The 17,307-nt window shown below is 40.2% G+C and overlaps 1 protein-coding gene across 4 annotated transcripts in view; it reads left to right on the forward strand.

The window, feature by feature from the left end:
* Positions 1 to 16,622, forward strand: part of Znf691 (zinc finger protein 691) — a 37,736-nt gene extending 21,114 nt beyond the window's left edge. The window contains exons 4-8 of one of the 4 annotated variants that reach the window (XR_001232078.1): positions 5,985 to 6,075; positions 10,188 to 10,341; positions 12,977 to 13,035; positions 14,225 to 14,339; positions 14,441 to 16,622. The gene's annotated coding sequence lies outside the window, so the exon portion shown is untranslated. Of the gene's footprint in view, positions 1 to 5,984; positions 6,076 to 10,187; positions 10,342 to 12,976; positions 14,340 to 14,440 lie in introns of all 4 variants that reach the window. The other 3 variants (XR_001232077.1, XR_001232080.1, XR_001232079.1) reach the window with 3 other exon arrangements.
* Positions 16,623 to 17,307: the final 685 nt, after the last annotated feature.

Here is a 17,307-nt window from a genome sequence, read left to right on the forward strand (position 1 = left end):
AAGTAAAATAACAGGTATGGATAAGTTTATGGAAAAATTGTAATCCTTGTGCATTGTGGGTGGATTGTAAAATGGTGCAGCTCCTATGGAAAAAATTACGAAATTCCTCAAAAACTTAAAAGGCTGGGGATTTAGTTCAGCGGCACAGCACCTGCTGGCAAGCGCAAGGTCGTGAGTTCAATCCCCGGTACCACAAAACAAAAAACAAAACAAAACAAAACAAAATAGCACCACCATATGATCTAACAATCTCACTTCTGAGTATATATCTGGAAAAACTGAAAACAGGATTGCAAAAAGCTATTTGCACACCCATTGCTGTGGACTGTTTGTGTCACCCTAACAGTTTTAAATTGAAATTCTAACCCTTAATGTGATGGTAACAGCGGGTGGAAATTAGGACATGAAGCTAGAGCGTTCACGAATGGTATTAGGGCCTCCATAAAAGGGCTCCAGAGCTCTCTCTTGTTTGCTCTGCCACATTAGGGCAACCCAGAAAAGGGCACTCACCAGAACCTGACCATGGTGACACCCTGGTCTCAGACTTCCAGCCGGTAGAATTTCTTGCTTTGTTGATAAATCACCCAATTTCAGGTACTTTGTCATAGCAGCTTGAATAGTCTAAGGTACCCCTTTTCATTCAACCTAAATGTCCTCGGTGAATGAATGCACAGAGAAAATGTGGCATGGCGTGTGGTGGTGTTGCACCTGCAATCCCAGTGTTGTAGGAGACTGAGGTTGGAGAATTAAGAGTTCAAGCCCAGCCCATGCAATTTCACAACGTAATGAGAATCTGTCTTAAAATAAAATATTAAAAAGGGCTGAGGATGTAGCTGAGTATAAAGGCTCTACAGTTCAACCTTCATTACCAAAAAAAAAAAAAAGTGGCCCATACATACAATTTATAGCTATATAATCCTATTTAGCCTTTAAAAAGATGAAAATTCTGTTATATATAACGTGGATGAAATTTGAAGATGTTATGAACACTGAATTATTCCACTTGTATGAGGTTTCCTTTTTTTTTAAAGTCACTAAGTTACCCAAGGTGATCTAAAACTTGTGTGCCTCCTGCCTCAGCCTTCCAAGGGTAGTGGGATTACAGGTGTGTACTACTAAATATGGCTGTGTATGACGCATCTAGAGTAACCAGATTTATAGAATCAGGAAGTAGAATGGTGATTGCCAGGGTTTATAAAGTGTTGTTATCAGTCATAAAAGATGTTCTAAAATATTCTAAAAATCTGTTGTATAACAGTGTACAACTAGTTAACAATACTGTAATGTACACTTAAAAATTAAGAGAGCAAATGTGTGTATTTTTACCACAATAAGAAAAATAAGAGATGAGTTGGGCTGAAAATTTACTTGACAATTATGTCCTAACAAGCATATCGACAGGGAAGGAGATTGTTGGGGTTTAGGAATCCCAAACAAAATTTCTAGCAAAATTAAGACTGCTTAAAGAGTTTTTGAAAAGTGCCCTTTAAAATTTTTAATTATGTAAAGGCAAAGACTAAGTTAATGTATAGTTAAGTCCATGACAAAGATTCAAACAAAAATGTTGCTTTTTTACCAAATCTATTGTTTCATTTATCATTCAAATAACACTCATTACACTGAAAGACAAAAGGATAAGATGGGATGGAAGGTACAAAAAATTAGAAATGTACCTAAAAATCATTTTAAAAAGATATATCAAGCCAGGCATGGTGGCACACACCTGTAATTCCAGCACTCAGGAGGCTGAGGCAGGAGGATCGCTGTGAGTTCAAGGCCAACCTGGGCTACAAAATGAGTTCTAGGCCAACTTGAACTGCATAGTGAAATTCTGTCTCAAAATAAATAAGTAGAAATAAATAAACAAAAAGGATATATCCCTAACCATCTAGAATTAAAGTTCTAAGTGATTCCAAAACATCAGGGAGGCAAGGTAAGAAGGAGAGGTGGAGGAGTGTGCCAAGATTCTTAATTTATTTGCTGGTAAAGATTTAAATACTGCGAACTTTAGTCATGCATAAGGAAAACAATGAGTCTAGATAAATTAGGGGGAACCTCTATAAGTATAAAAGTATGAAAATACAACTTTGAAACCAGATGGTACAGCCCCGGATACAGCTCAGTGGCACAGTACCTACCTGGCAAGTGTGAGGTTGTGAGTTCAGTTCCCAGTACAATAAAAGAAAAAGATGATGCAGAAAAATATATTTCTAATGTAAAAGAATGAGAGAAAAAATTTGAAAAAGAAACCTCAAAAACCTGCTAAAAACACCTACAAACTCAGTGCAAAGGCCCTGCCTGGATTCAATCCCCGATACTATCAAACGAAACCAAACCAAACCAAAAGCAAACAAAAAACCCCTACCAAACCATAAAGCAAAAACCACATACTCACAACAGCTACAAAAATATAGCAAATATCCATTTAAATGTATTATGTATTTATTTATATTGATTGATTAAATTTGCAGTGCTAGAGATCAAACTGAGAACCTAGTGCATACTAGGTAAGCACTCTACCACTGAGCTCTGTCCCAAGCCCTGAATTACCAGTTCTTTAAAAAATAAAAATAAAAAAAGGGAAATCTGTAGTGCCAAAATAAAAAGGGTATCTGAAAACCAAGTGACAAGTTGGCACTGACCCTTTGGATGGTTTGAGCACATTTACTCATCTAATAACGGAAGGGTATGGATCTTTATGACAAAATAATGACAAGAAGGTGGAGAATTGGGCTTATGGAGGGTGAAGATTTGTAACTGAGATCCCTGGACAAAGATGGCACCTTCAATATGATATCCCCTTAGAGAAAAAAATAACCTATGAAGAAACAAAAAAATGAATTTTGTTTGCTTTAGAAGGCTTGTATGAATAGGTTTGGTACTGAAAAGATTTGGAAGGAGTATTTGCAGTTACAACTTGGGGGGTACTGAGGATCAAATCAGAGGGCATTCTGTCACTGAGCTTTATCCCCGCTCCTTTTATTTATTTATATTTTATTTTGAGACAAGTTCTCCCTCAGTTACCCATGCTGACCACAAAGCTGTGGTCCACCTGCCTGGCCTCCCAAGTAGCTGGGATTACAGATGTGAGCCATCATGCCTGGATAGAGTTAGCCATTTTAGAGTCTATAATTGTTCAAGTGAAGGAAAGTAATGTTCCCTTTTGAGATTAAGTATGCTGTGAAAATGTTCAGGGTAGCCACTAATGCAATAAAAATTGAATTCCAATTAACAAAGGGGACAACCTGAACTGACAAAACCAGATCAATCCCAAAGAAAAGCAGGACACATGGAAATGTTTTTCCAAATAAGTATAAAATGAAATAAACTCACCAGTTAAAAGGTAAAAGAATTTTCAGAACAGTTATGAAAACTCAAACCCAACTATATACTGCTTAAAGAGATGCACCTAGGGGCTGGGAGTATAGCTCAGTGACATAAGTGCCTGCCTGGCAAGCACAAGGTCATGAGTTTGATCCCCAGTACTGCAAAAAAAAAACAACAACAACAACAAAAAACCAAAATACAACAACAACAACAACAAAAAACCCCTAAAAAAAACCCCCCAAAAAAACAAACAAAAAAAGAGATGCACCTAAAATGTAAGGGTATAGTGTGTTAGATTTCTGTCAGTAAAGCAAAATACCTGACATAATTAACTTCTAAGACAAAAAGGCTTATTTTGGTTAACAGTTTTGGAGGCTCCAGTCCATGACTGATCTGACTCTTTGCTTTGGTTCTGTAGGGAGGCAACACATCATGTCAGGAGTGCACGGTAGAGCAAATCACTTACATCATGTATCAAGGAACATAGAGAAAGAGGAAGAGACCGTGGTCCTACAGTCCCCTCCAAGGGCTTGCCACCAATGAATAAAGGCCTCTTACTAGCCTGGTATGGTGGTGCACCCTTGTAATCCCACCACTCAGGAGGCTGAGGCAGGAGGATTGCTACAAGTTCAAGGCAAGCCTGAGCTACATAGTGAATTCAACTCTAGCCTGAATTACAGAGTGAGACCCTGTCTGGAAAAAAAAAGCTTCCCACTAGGTACCACCTCTCAGGGGCCCCTGCATCCTTCAATACTGCGACCCTGGGGAGAAAACCTTCAACACATGAGCCTTCAGAGGTCTTTCAAGATCCAAAGTAGCAGACAGAAGGGTTGAAAGCAAAAGGATTTAAATAGGTATCCCAGAAAAATATTAATCAGAAGAGATCTACTGTTTAGATATTTTAAGAATAGAAAACATAAGAGAAAAAGCATTACTAAGGATAAAAAGAGTTACATAATGATGACTTATAATAAACTAGGAATATATAATTCTCAAATTGTAAGCACGTAACAAAGCCACAGAAGGTTTTGTAGCCTTGTTACTTCTGGGTGGAAGCTGTTGGAACCTGTGTGCTTTGCCGCACTTTTCCTACACCACAGCAGTCAGCATGGTTTTGAGTAGTGCGTTCTCCACCAGCCAAGGCCCCAGAGTGACAATAAGGTTAATACTCTTAGCCAGTGCATCATGGACATGGAGCATGGACTGGAAAGAAATCTTTGAGGGGTTCTTTGTTGTTTTGACAGCTTTATTGAGGTATAATTGATATGCAATGAATAATACATATTTAAATGTATAATTTGATAAGTTTTTACAAAAGTATACTCTCGAATCTTAAAAGACAGATGGAAAGGTCTCAGTAGTTTTTAAAGAACAATGGCATTAAAATATCCTAAGAGGCTTAAGAATCCACTCAAACTGTAACACAATTTCCCTCCCTACAAGGTGGGTGAGGTTGCAAACTTTGATCAGATGACTTACAGAAGGGTGTTATTTGAAGCCTTGGGGAGGATATGTACTAGAAGTCCTCTGTTGTCATGGTGATACAAACAGGGTTCACTGTATCTACAAGCGGCTCAAGTAGAAGAATCATCCTGGAAGCCTGCAAAGCTTAGGTCCTGCTCCCCAGTGTCAAATTTCTGACTGATAATGACCTTACTGGGTTAATAGATTTTCAACCCAATACCTCAACTTGTTTAAGATGTCAACCTCAGCCATCCAGAGAAGAAAACTTAATTACAGCCAGGAACTGTTGAGCTGTCCTCAAATTGGCCATCCTGACAGGGTAACTCTATCATGGTTGTGAATTGTTGACCCAGTAATCTGAACTCCCTAGAGAGTGTAGAACTTCTTCTCAGTGACTAAAGAGTTTTTCAAACCTGAAAAGGTGTAGGATTAAATACAGAAAAGATAAAGAAATCAAAACTATGATATTAATAATTTTGTCTTTAAAATAACTGTATGTATGTGCTTTGTACTTAAAGTGTAATTTTAAAATAATATGGCATATTAAAGACTAGACCTGAAAGATATAAGAAAATTTGATGAAGTCCATAAATTGTATTGAATAATTTGACAACTAGACCTATTAGATTTTTTTTTTTTTTCCCTCTGGTACCGGGAACTGAACTCACGACCTTGCGCTTGCCAGGCAGGCGCTTTGCCGCTGAGCTAAATCCCCAGCCCCTTAGACCTATTAGATTTATATATTTTATATATAAATTTTTGTTGAGTACTTAGGAACATTTTGCTTTTTAGGGAGGAAAATTTGATTGGCCAGGCATACAAAAAAAATGTAAAAAAGAATATATACGGGATTTACAAATTCAATAAAAGATTTCCTTAAACTTAATTATTATTTTACATAAATATGTTTATAAATAGACTAAGTTGCTTATAAATTGAACTTTCATGGCTTAAAACCAAGATTTTGAGTTCTGATTAATAAATCTGTTATTAATTTAAAACCCAAGGTATTAGGGTAGGGATATAGCTCAGTGGCATAAGTGCTTGCCTGGCAAGCCTGAAATCATGTGTTCAATTCCCAGTACCAAAAAAAAAAAACCCAAGATATTATAAGTAGTTTTTTGGGCTAATAAAGTCTGCCCTCATATATGAAAAAAAATCACACTGACATCATTATTATCTGAATTTAACAGGTGAAAAAACTGATGTTTGAACAGGTTAGGAAATCAGAGTCAACTGCATGCATGTCTGGCTCTAAACGTAAACCTGTGTCCTTACTCTCAGGTATGTAAACCCTGTCCATGACTGACTAACCTCCTGAAAAGTCGAATGACTTGGGGACAATGAAGTAAAAATTTTTGTAGTAACTTTATCAAAGTCTGTTTATATGCATTGGAACTTGATTCTATAGCTAGGTAATCAATTTCAGCTTAAGGAAAAGAAATTATTGACTCATATAATGGAAACTGGGCTCAGGCATGGGGACTATAGACTCAAACCTTCCTTTTGTCTATCTATTGATCTGTTGGCTCCATTCAAAGAAAGGTTTTCTTTCCTCTTATGGTACATGAGGCTGGAGCTACCACTTTTAGTTCAAGTACAGCTTAAATATATGACTTCTCTCTCAATTTTTCCCACAAGAGAATCTTTGCACCTCATTGATCTGATGAGGTGATGGGGTGGGGTCCCCCATAAACATGTAGACTGAGAGTAGGGAGAGAGTGGTCCTCCTTGAAAAGGGTGATTAGATGACAAGCACCAAATATCGATGTCTACTGTACTGGGCAGCCTTACCAGTCTTACTTCAGAGTTCTTGAAAGAACCTCAGTATATTATTCACACTTACCACTGACATATGCTATTGCTTTTGGCCAAGAAGCACAACACTTCACTATAACTTAATAGTGTCTTCTTTATTCTTCCCACAACTGCATTTTGAAGACAGGCATATCTGTTTTGCTTTTCTTCAGTGATCTAAATAAAAGCTTTGTAGGGACTTGCCTAAAGGAATGAAACTAAGATTACAGGATCCCTGATTTATTACCTCAGAGAAGAAATAATGAAAAATTAAATAGAAAAGTGTTTTCAAGGTATTGTAGTTGGTAGCTAGGTAATGTAAGGAAGAAAACTCAAGTTCACCAAACACTTACTGATAATTTCTTTGTGGTCTCTACTGGGGATCCCTGTGGGAGAGAGTGTTCCAGTGGTCTTCAAAGAGCAACTAGCCTAAAGAAGAGAGTGAATGGAAAGTGCTGGTAGTGTAATTTAGCTTGGGCCCAGATCTACATTATGATGGACCACCATAGAGCCCTTCAGTAATAAACTTCTTTCCTTTGTATTCAGTCTTAAGTATTTTGTTATAGCAATGGAAACTAGACTAATACAGCGGACCATCTTTTAATTCATATTTCAGTGAATAAAACAAAAATTTTATTTCTCTAGAACCACTCTCAGTAAGAAAATCTATATTAGGGTTCTCCAGAGGAACAGAACATTTATATAGATATGTGAGGAGATTTATTGTGGGAATTGATTCACATGGTTATAGAGACTGAGAAGTCCCATAATATACTGGCTGCAAGCTGGAGAGCCTGGAAAACTGATAGTGTGATTCAGTCCAAGTTCAATGACCTAAGAACCAGGGAAACCAATGGAATAATTCTCAGTCATAATTTCTGGAGTCTGAAGACCTGAGAAGTAGGAGTGCCGGTGTCTAAGGGTAAGGGAAAATGGATGCCCCAGCTCTATAAGCAGGGAGGGGAGGAGGAGGAGAACAGGGAGAGGAGGGAGAAGGAGGAAGGGAGACAGGGAAAGGGGAGGGAGGGAGAGACTGAGACTTTCACTTCACTGAAACAGAATACCTGACACTTGCAAATTAAAGCAGGAAAGGTCTATTTCAGCTCATGGTTTAGTCCACAGTTGATTGACTCCAGGCAGAAAGGGCATGGCGGAAGGGTACAGTGGAGGAAAGCTTCTTAACACACGACAACCAGGAAGTAGAGAGAATGGAGGAGCCAGGACAGGAATACAGCCTTTTAGGCCACGCCTCCCATGACCCATCTCCCAATAGCACATTTAGCCAGGGACTCATCAACAGATTAATGTACTGATGAGTATAGCACCCCCATAATCCAGTCACCTTTCAACACAGGGCACAGGAGACCTTAGGGAAATAATTTAGATCTAAACGGTAAGAGGGATGGCGAGAGAGAGAGAGAGAGACAGAACCAGAAAGACAGAGAAAATGAATATGCCCTTCACCTTTTTGTTGTATTGGGGTGTACCCCAACAGATTATATGATACCTTGCCCACATTAGTGGGGGTGAACCTGTACTGATTTAAATGCTAATATCCTCTGGAAACACTCCCATATACACAGAAGTAAAATTTTAACAGGTATCTAGGTATCCTTAACCTAGCGAAGGTAACACAAAAAAATTAATCATCAAACTATTGAAAGTCTGTCAAATACATCCTCTGGTCCAGGTGCCCAGGGTCATGGATGGAAGAGACTCAGTACAGAAAGCAGATGTGCACCTTGACAACGTGTCCAGATGAAGGAACAACCTAAGGGGAGCAGAGGGACACCAACCTGGGACATTCAGGAAAGTGGTCCTTTAACTTGTATACATGTGCCTGGGTGTCTACAAAACTTTCCCAGTGGTATGCAAGCATATTTAGCCTTAAGGGAATACTCAGATCCTAATTCTCAGCTTCCACATGTATAACACTCTTCAAAAACGAATCTGGGAGGTGTGACATTAGCAAAAAAGCACAGTAGAAAGCTTCAGACTTAATTCTTCCACAGACACAAACTTAACAATGATTACAGAGTCTAAAAACCTTATAAGAACTCCAGAAACTAGTTAAGAAGTCAAAATAGCCCAGACAGGCCAAGTTAAAGACCAGTGACATTAAAACGGCTAGCAAGAACTGTTTCATTTTACATACTACAGCCTTTTCCCCAAACTGGTGCAGCTTGGTGATATAAGGGGTAAATGTTCACAATGAGGCTTCTCACTTGAGAGGGAATTATCGGAATACAACATGCATCCAATGTCTGGATTTTTAGGAAATCTTTGGAGGCAGCTGGTGTTTTTTTTTTTTTTTGGTTTTTCTCCGGTACCGGGAACTGAACTCATGACCTTGTGCTTGCCAGGCAGGTGCTTTGCCGCTGAGCTAAATCCCCAGCCCCGAAGCTGGTGTTTAACATTGCCTTCGGACATTGGTCTCTAGCTCTTTCAGGCTTCCAACACAGACTTTCTAGGCTTCCAGCAGAGACTCTGATTTTCATACTAGTGACTGCAGTGAGCTTCTGGGCCTTCAACCTTTGCTTCTGGATCCTCTGGCTCTCCGGTGCACAGATGGCCTTTCTGGATTCTGTCTCTGTTCTGGCAGATGGTTATTAAGACTTCCAGTTTTGATCTTGTAGGCCTGCTTCGTAAATCCCTTGTGTAATCAGATATATATTTGATACTGAATTTGCTCCTCTAGAGAACCCGAACTAATACAAATGTTGATACCAAGAGTGGACCTAGAGACAGAATTGTGAGGATGAATCTCTGTAACTAGTTTAATGGTTTCTAGAGTTGGCTTTCTAATTTGAGACCTAAAATTGAGATGGTCCCTCCTTCTGAGGGTACTGATAGTCCATGTGTGAGCTGATTAAAGCAATATATAGCATAGCTCCGTTTCATTATCCTGTTTGCCACTTGCGAGATACAAGGAATTCAGGGCCTCTGTGTACAATACTTCTGAGCATTTTTGGAAGTGTGGTTGATGCTGGCTAGTTCTTAGCATCTCTTGAAAAACTAGTAAAGGAAAATCATGAATTTAAGAAATGCATAAACAGTTTAAAGGCTCCAAAACGTAAAGACAAATTAATAAAGGAAAATAAGAAGCTTAAAGACTCACATTCCCAGCTCCAAACATATGTAAAGAATCTAAAGGCTTCTAAGGTATCTTGAAGCAGAATCTTCTCTCCTTTAGCCACAGGGTAGTTGCCAAAACCAAAACATAAGCCCGCATACATTGACTAACTGAATTACAGCACAAGTTTCATACTCAGTCCTGAACGGTATCTGAAGTAAAAGTGAGAGCACCGATCAGGAAAGGAATGGATTCCCATAAAATGGGATAGAAATATTTGGAAGGAACTTAATGAGGCCAGGGACATTTAAGTCCTGATTGGATTATTTTGGCAGAGGGAGATATTTTCCCACCCTTAGTGGCAGAGACATCTGTAACCCACCTCCTGTGGTGTTAGTTTCCCCTTATATATCTGAGGAAACTAATCCTGTGTTCCCCATGGAAATGGTAATAACCATCCCAGATGCATTTACCAAGCAAGATAATGCTGACACTCCTCACAACCCACCCTCACTTTTGCCTCTAGATCTATGACCAGACTCAGAGCTCAGATGGCTCCTAAAGGTGAAGAACACAGCATGCCCCAGGAGGAGTGCCACTATACAGCCAAAGAACTTCTTGAGTTTTCTAATTCTTACAAGCACAGGTCTGAGGAACAAGAATGGGAATGGATTTCAAAGGTATGGGATAGTAGTGGAGGGCATGTAAACCTGGATCAGGCTGAGTTTCTTGATATGAGCCCATTAAGTAGAATTTCTGAATATAATGTTATGGCTTGTGGAGTTAAAGAAAAAACAGTGCTAATAGTTTATTTGGTTCATTGGCAAAATATGTAGCAAGAGATGGCACGCTATGAATGAGCTGGAGATGCCTGATATTCCTTGGTTTAGTGCTCATGAGGGTATTCAAAGGCTCAGTGAAATGGGAATGCTGGAGTGCATTTGCCCGGTAAAACCTAATCCTCCACACAGGGGAGGTTCAGGGAATGTACCCTTCACTAATACTTTAAGAAACAGATTTGTGAGTGGAGAACCAGCATTCTCAAAGAACTCTGTCATTGCTTTTCTCTGCATCCCAGGCCTTATATTAGGGGCCACAGTCACTCATTTGAGAAATAAGCTGATAGGTTTAATTGGATTCCAGAGTAGCAGGGGCCAAGTAGCAGCACTCAACCACCAAAGGCAAGATGGGCATACTTATATGAGAGCAGAAGCAGAGGAATGATCGGAATGGTCTGACATGTGTAGACCTGTTCCTTTGGCTGACTAGTTATGGTGTTCCCAAAAATGGACTACTTAGGAAGCCTACTAAATTTTTACTGGATTTCTAACAACAGAAAAAAATTAAGGAAAATGAACAAAAATCTACCTCAAATTGTAGCAACAGAGAATCACATTTCCTCTACCAATTACTCAACTTGAACCAGGTTTTTGTTTTGTTTTGTTTTTTGTCTTTTTGAGATAGAGTCTCGCTATGCAGTTCAGGCTGGCCTTGAACTCACTTTGTAGTCCAGACTGGCCTTGAACCCACAATGATCCTTCTGTCTCAGCCCCCGAGTACTGGGATTACAAGCGTGCGCCACCACGCCCGGCTGAACATTTCTAGACCCAGAACACCTCGAATGAAGGAGCGGCTGGGCCTCCATGGGGAAGAACTCTGCTACACTACTAAGAAGTCACACTAAATCTTTCTCCCATCCTTTGCCAAAGGGATCTAAGGGCTTTTATCAGGGTAACTGTACATTGGGGAAAAGGAAATGATCAGAAATTTCAGGGACTACTGGAGACTGGTTCTAAATTAATGCTGATTACAGGAGATTAAAAACATCACTGTGAGCCAGGTGTGGTGGTGCATGCCTGTAATCCCAGCACTCAGGAGGCTGAGGCAGGAGGACCATTGCAAATTTGAGGCCAACCTGGCTTACAAAATGAGCTTAAGACCAGCCTGAACTGCATAGTGAGACCCTGTCTCAAAAAGACTAAAAAAAATAAAAAATCACTGTGGCCCTCCAATAAGAGTAGGCGCTTAGAGAGGTCAGGTGGTCAGTGGAGTTTTAGCTAAGGTCTGACTCACAGCGGGTCCGGTATGTCCTGAATCCATCCTGTGGTCATTTCCCCAGTTCTAGAATACATAATTAGGTGGTGGCACATACCTGTAGTCCCAGCATTTGGGAGGCTGAGGCAGGAGGATCACTATAAGTTCAAGGCCAGCTGGACCGACCACATAGTGAGTTCAAGGTGAGCCTGAACTATATAGCAAGACCCTGTGTCAAAAACCAAAACATATACCACAGTGATATATGTGTACCCATGTTTATAGCAGCACAATTTAACAGCTAAATCTTGGAAACAACCCAAATGCCCATCAATTGAGGAATGGATAAAAAAGATGTCTTTTTACACAATAGAATACTACTCGGCCATAAAGAAGGATAAACTTGAGACTTTTATAAGTAAATGAATACAACTAGAGATCCGTACTCATAAGTGAAATAAATCAGATCCATGTGTGTAAGCATTGTATTGCCTCCCTGGTGTGAGAAACTGAAAGAGTAAATAAGGTCCAAAATGCACAATAGATACTGTGAAATGGGAAAAAATTGTTCAAAAGGAAAAACGAACTAGGATGGGAAAAAGGGGAAAGAAAGCAAGGGAAAAGGAAAAAACCAAAATACAAGATAGTTATACTGCTAGTTTCTCTTAGTTCATTGAAAAGAAAGGTTTGTGCTAATATCAATTGGAAAAAATTTTAAGCCCATATCTAGTACTCTGATTAACTACTTTAAAGATAGCAAATATTCAATATATTAACTATGTTATTCTCCTATTATTTTGTTATGAAATTTTGCTATACTTTTTTCCAAAAAAGCACAACAAAACAAACAACTATAACAATAAGAAGGCATCTCTGGAGGGATTGCAGGGGTTGGTGCCACCATCAAGGACTTGAAAGCTGCAGGGGTGGTGGTTCCCATCACTTTGCCATTTAACTCTCTATTTGGCCTGTGCAGAAGATGGATGGATCTTAGGGAATGATGCTTAATCACCATAAGCTTAATCAACCTGGGACTCTAATTGCAGCTGCTGTACCAGAAGTGGTTTCTTTGCTTGAGCAGATTAACATATCACCTGGTATTTGGAATGCAGCTATTGACTTGGCAATTTTTTTTTTTCTCCATACCTACCCATAAGGCCCAGCAGAAGAAATTTGCTTTCAGTGGGCAAGGCTAGTGGTACACCTTTACTGTCCTACTTCAGGAATATGTGAATCCTCTAGCACTGTGTCACAACATAGATCATTTTTCTCTTCCACAAGGTGTCACACTGGTCCATTACGTTGATGACATTATGCGGATTAGACCAAGTGAGCAAAAGGTAGTAATCACGCTGGAATTGTTGGTAAAGTATTTGGTGGCTTTAGTTCAGTGAAATTTCTAGGAGTCTAGTGGTGTGGGGACATGCAGAGATATCCCTTATAAGGTGAAGGATAAGTTATTGCATCTGACACCTCCTACAACCAAGAAAGAGGCACAATGCCTCATGGATCTATTTGGATTTTGGAGGAAGCACATTCCTTACTTGGGTGTGTAGCTCTGGCCCATTTACTGAGTTACTTGAAAGCTGCTAGTTTGGAGTGGAACCCAGAACAAGAGAAGTCTCTGCAACAGGTCTAGGCTGCTGTGCAGGCTGTTTTTCCATTTGGGCCATATGACCTGGCAGATCCAATGGTACCTGAGGTGTCAGGGGCAGATAGGAATGCTCTTTGGAGCCTCTACCAGGCTCCCATAGATGAATCACAGCAGAGGCCCTTAGAATTTTGGAGCAAGGTTGTACCATTATCTGCAGACAACTTTTCCTGTTAAGAAACAGTTCTTGGCCTGCTCCTGAGCCATAGTGGAAATGGAATGCTTGACCATGGATACCAGGTTATCATGTGACCTGAGCTGCCCATCATGAATGAGGCACCATGTGGCCCACCGAGTTGTTAAACTGGGTGTACACTGCAACAGTGCATCATTAAGTGGAAGTGGTATATGTATGACCGAGCCTGCACAGGTCCAGAAGGTGTAAGTTACATGAAGAAGTGGCCCAAATACCCATGATTCTTTTTTTTGGTCCCAGGAATCAAATTTAAGACCTTGTGCTTGCCAGGAAGGCGCTTGTGCCGCTGAGCTATATCCCCAGCCCTCATGATTCTTACTTGTGCTACATTGCTTTTTGTCCTTCAGCATGCATCTGTGGCCCCATGGCTTTACCCTATGATATGTTAACAGAGGAATAGAAGACTAGGTCCTGTTTTACAAATGGTTCAGCACATTATACAGGCACTGCCCAAAGGTAGACAGTTGTAGCACTATAGCCCCTTTCTGGGACATCCCTGAAGGACAGAGGTGAAGGGAAATCTTCACAGTGGGCAGAAGTTCAGGCAGTGCACCTGTTCATACATTTTGCTTGGCAGAAAAAAATCCAGATAGGGGACGATATATGATTCATGGGCAGTAGCAAGTAGTTTGGGTGGATGGTTAGAGACTGGAAGGGAACATGACTGGAACATTTATGGAAGACATTTGAGGAAGAAGAATGTGGATAGACCTCACTATATGGATGAAGATGTGAAGATATATATGTCCCATGTAAATGCTCACCAAAAGGAGACTGTAGAAGAGACTAATAATCAAGTAAGTAGAATGATCCATCCTGTGAATAGCAATAAATCTGTTTCCTCAGCTACCCTGTAATTGCCCAATGAGCTCGTGAATAAAGTGCCCATCATTTGCAGGGATGGAGGTTATGCATGGGCTCAGCAGTATGGACTGCAGCTCACCAAAGCTGACCTGGCTACAGCCACTGCTGAACCGCAAATCTGCCAACAGCAGAGACCAACTCCAAGTACTCAATAAGGCACGACTGCTCGAGATGATCAGGCTGTGATCTGGTGGCAAGTTGATTATATTGGCCTGCTTACATTATGGAAGGGGCAGCTCTTTGTCCTTACTGACATAGATACGTATTCTGGGTATGGATTTGCCTTTTCTGTATATAATGTTTCTGCCAAAACTACCATCTGCGGCCTTACAGAATGCCTCATCTGCCATCATGGTCTTCCACACACGATTGCTTCTGACCAAGGAACACATTTCACAGTCAAAGAAGTGTGGCAATGGGCTCGTGCTCATGGAATTCACTGGTCTTGTCGTGTTTCCCACCATCCAGAAACAGCAGGATTGACAGAACTGTGGAAAAGCCGTTTGAAGATGCAATTAAAGTACCACCTAGGGGGGCTGGGGATTTAGCTCAGCGGCAAAAGCGCCTGCCTGGCAAGCGCAAGGTCGTGAGTTCGGTTCCCGGTCCCGGAGAAAAACCAAAAACCAAAAACCAAAAAAAAAAAAAGTACCACCTAGGTGGCGATACGTTGTAGGGCTGGAGGAAGGTTCTTCAGAAGGCTGTATATGCTTTGAATTAGCATCAAGTATATGGTATTGTTTCTTCTCATTGCCAGAATTTGTGGGCCCAGGAATCAAGGGCTGGGAGTGGGAAGGGTACCACTTACCATTATGTGTAGTGATCCTCCAGCAATATTTTCGCTTTCTGTTCCTATGACCTTATGCCCTGCTGGCCTAGAAGTCTTAGTTCCAGATGGGTAAAGACTTCGTCCAGGAAACACAACAATGATTCCATTGAACTGGAAGCTAATACTTGCCCCTGGTCATTTTGGGCTCCTCATGCCTCTGAGTAAACAAGCTAAACAGGGAGTTACAGTGTTGGCATGGTGTTTGAGCCAGACTCCCTGGCAGAGAGAAACTGGATTACTCCCCAGTGGAGGTAAGGAAAAATATATTTGGAGTGAAGGAGACGCCTTAGGTCATCTCTTAGTATTAACATGCTCTGTTAAGGTTAATGGGAAACTGCAATAACCCAATCCAAACCGGATGATAAATGGCCCAAAACCACTGGGAATGAAGGTATAGGTCAGTCCACCTGGTAAAGAACCAATATCAAGACATTACAAGAAAAGACATAGACACAAAAATCCTCAGCAAAATAATAGCAAATCAAACCCAGTTATGTACAAAGAGAATTATATACCGTGAATAAGTGGGGTTTATCCCAGGTATGTGAGGCTAGTTCAACATTTATGTTTTAAATTTTTTTATTAGTACATGTTTGCAGTACATAATGATTACATTCGTCATGGTAAGTTGGTACATGTACATGACACATTCTTTTTTCATCCCCTTCCCTTCTCCTTCCTATCCCTAGTTCAACACTTAGAAATCAATTAATTCAACCCATCATATTAGCAGGCTAAAGAAGAGTAATCATACCCCCATATCAGTGGACCCAGAAAGCATATTTCACAAAACCCAACATCCATGCATGACAAAAACTCTCAGTAAACTTAGAAGAGGGGTAAATTTCCTCAACTTCATAAAGAACATATATGAAAGCCTTATGGTTATTACACTTGAGGCAAGAAGTTTGAAGCTTTATTGCTAAAGTCAGGAACAAGGCCATGCTGTCTCCTCTCACAACTCCTTTTCAACATTGTACTAAATGTCCTAGCATATGCAATAAGAAAAGAAGATATATACATATGGATTAAGAGGAAAGAAATAAAAGTATCTTTGTTTGCAGAAGATAAGTTTGGCTCTGTAGAAAATCCCAAAGAATCAATACCACTACCACCAAAAACTTCTGCAACTAGTCAGTGAGTAAGGCTAGAGGTATTAGATTAATATACAAAGGCAAGCACTTTCCTGTATACTAGCTGTGTGAGTAAGCTTTCTATTATCGTAATAAAGTACTTGTGAGACTTACAAAAGGACAGATTTATTTGGCTCACAGTTGTAGAAGTTCCAGTTCAAGACTGGGCGAACCCATTGCTGTGGGCCTCTGTTAGGGGCACTGCCAGACTGCAATGGCAGGAAGTGCATTTTGGAGCAAACTCACTTACACATGAGCCAGGGGGCAAAAGAGAAAGGGAAAGTGGCCTGGGTCCCACAGTCGCCTTGCAGGGTACACCCCCAATAACTTAAGGACCTCCCACAAGGCCCCACCTCTCAAAGCTTCTACTGCCTTCCAATAATAACACCTCTTCGAAGGCGAAGCCTTTAACACACAAACCTTTAGGGGTCATTCAACATCCAGACTGTATCCCTAACAATGAACAAATGGAAATTGACATTAAAACATGTTATCATTCACATCAATATCCTGAAAACTGAAATACTTAGGTGTAAATCTAACAAAACAGCTCATACCTTCTCATCTCATATCTTCTGGATGTGGCTATCATATTACTATGGTATCTTATTGCATATGTTTTGAAGAAGAGTTACTTTTAAATGCCAATATCATATATAAAAAAATCAAATCTCCTGCAAATATTTGAATTTAAGAAGAAAAATTTTAATGTCAGTGGCTAAGCAGTACGGTTCTCCAAAATTGCTTTAGGGAGTCCATGAGCAGGAAAGTTTGAAGATAACTACTCTAGGAGAAAGATATGGGTAACATGTTTTGAGAAGTGAAGAAAGATGGAACAGCTGATATCCTGCGTTGGAGTCAACATCGTTTTTCTCTTGAACCTTAAATCAAAATCAAGTCCTTTGCTTATGAGGCACTGGAGGCCAGTCCATTCCAGTCCAT

The sequence above is a fragment of the Chinchilla lanigera genome, unplaced genomic scaffold (genome assembly GCF_000276665.1).
Source record: "Chinchilla lanigera isolate Chin_1 unplaced genomic scaffold, ChiLan1.0 scaffold00136, whole genome shotgun sequence".
NCBI lineage: Eukaryota > Metazoa > Chordata > Mammalia > Rodentia > Chinchillidae > Chinchilla > Chinchilla lanigera.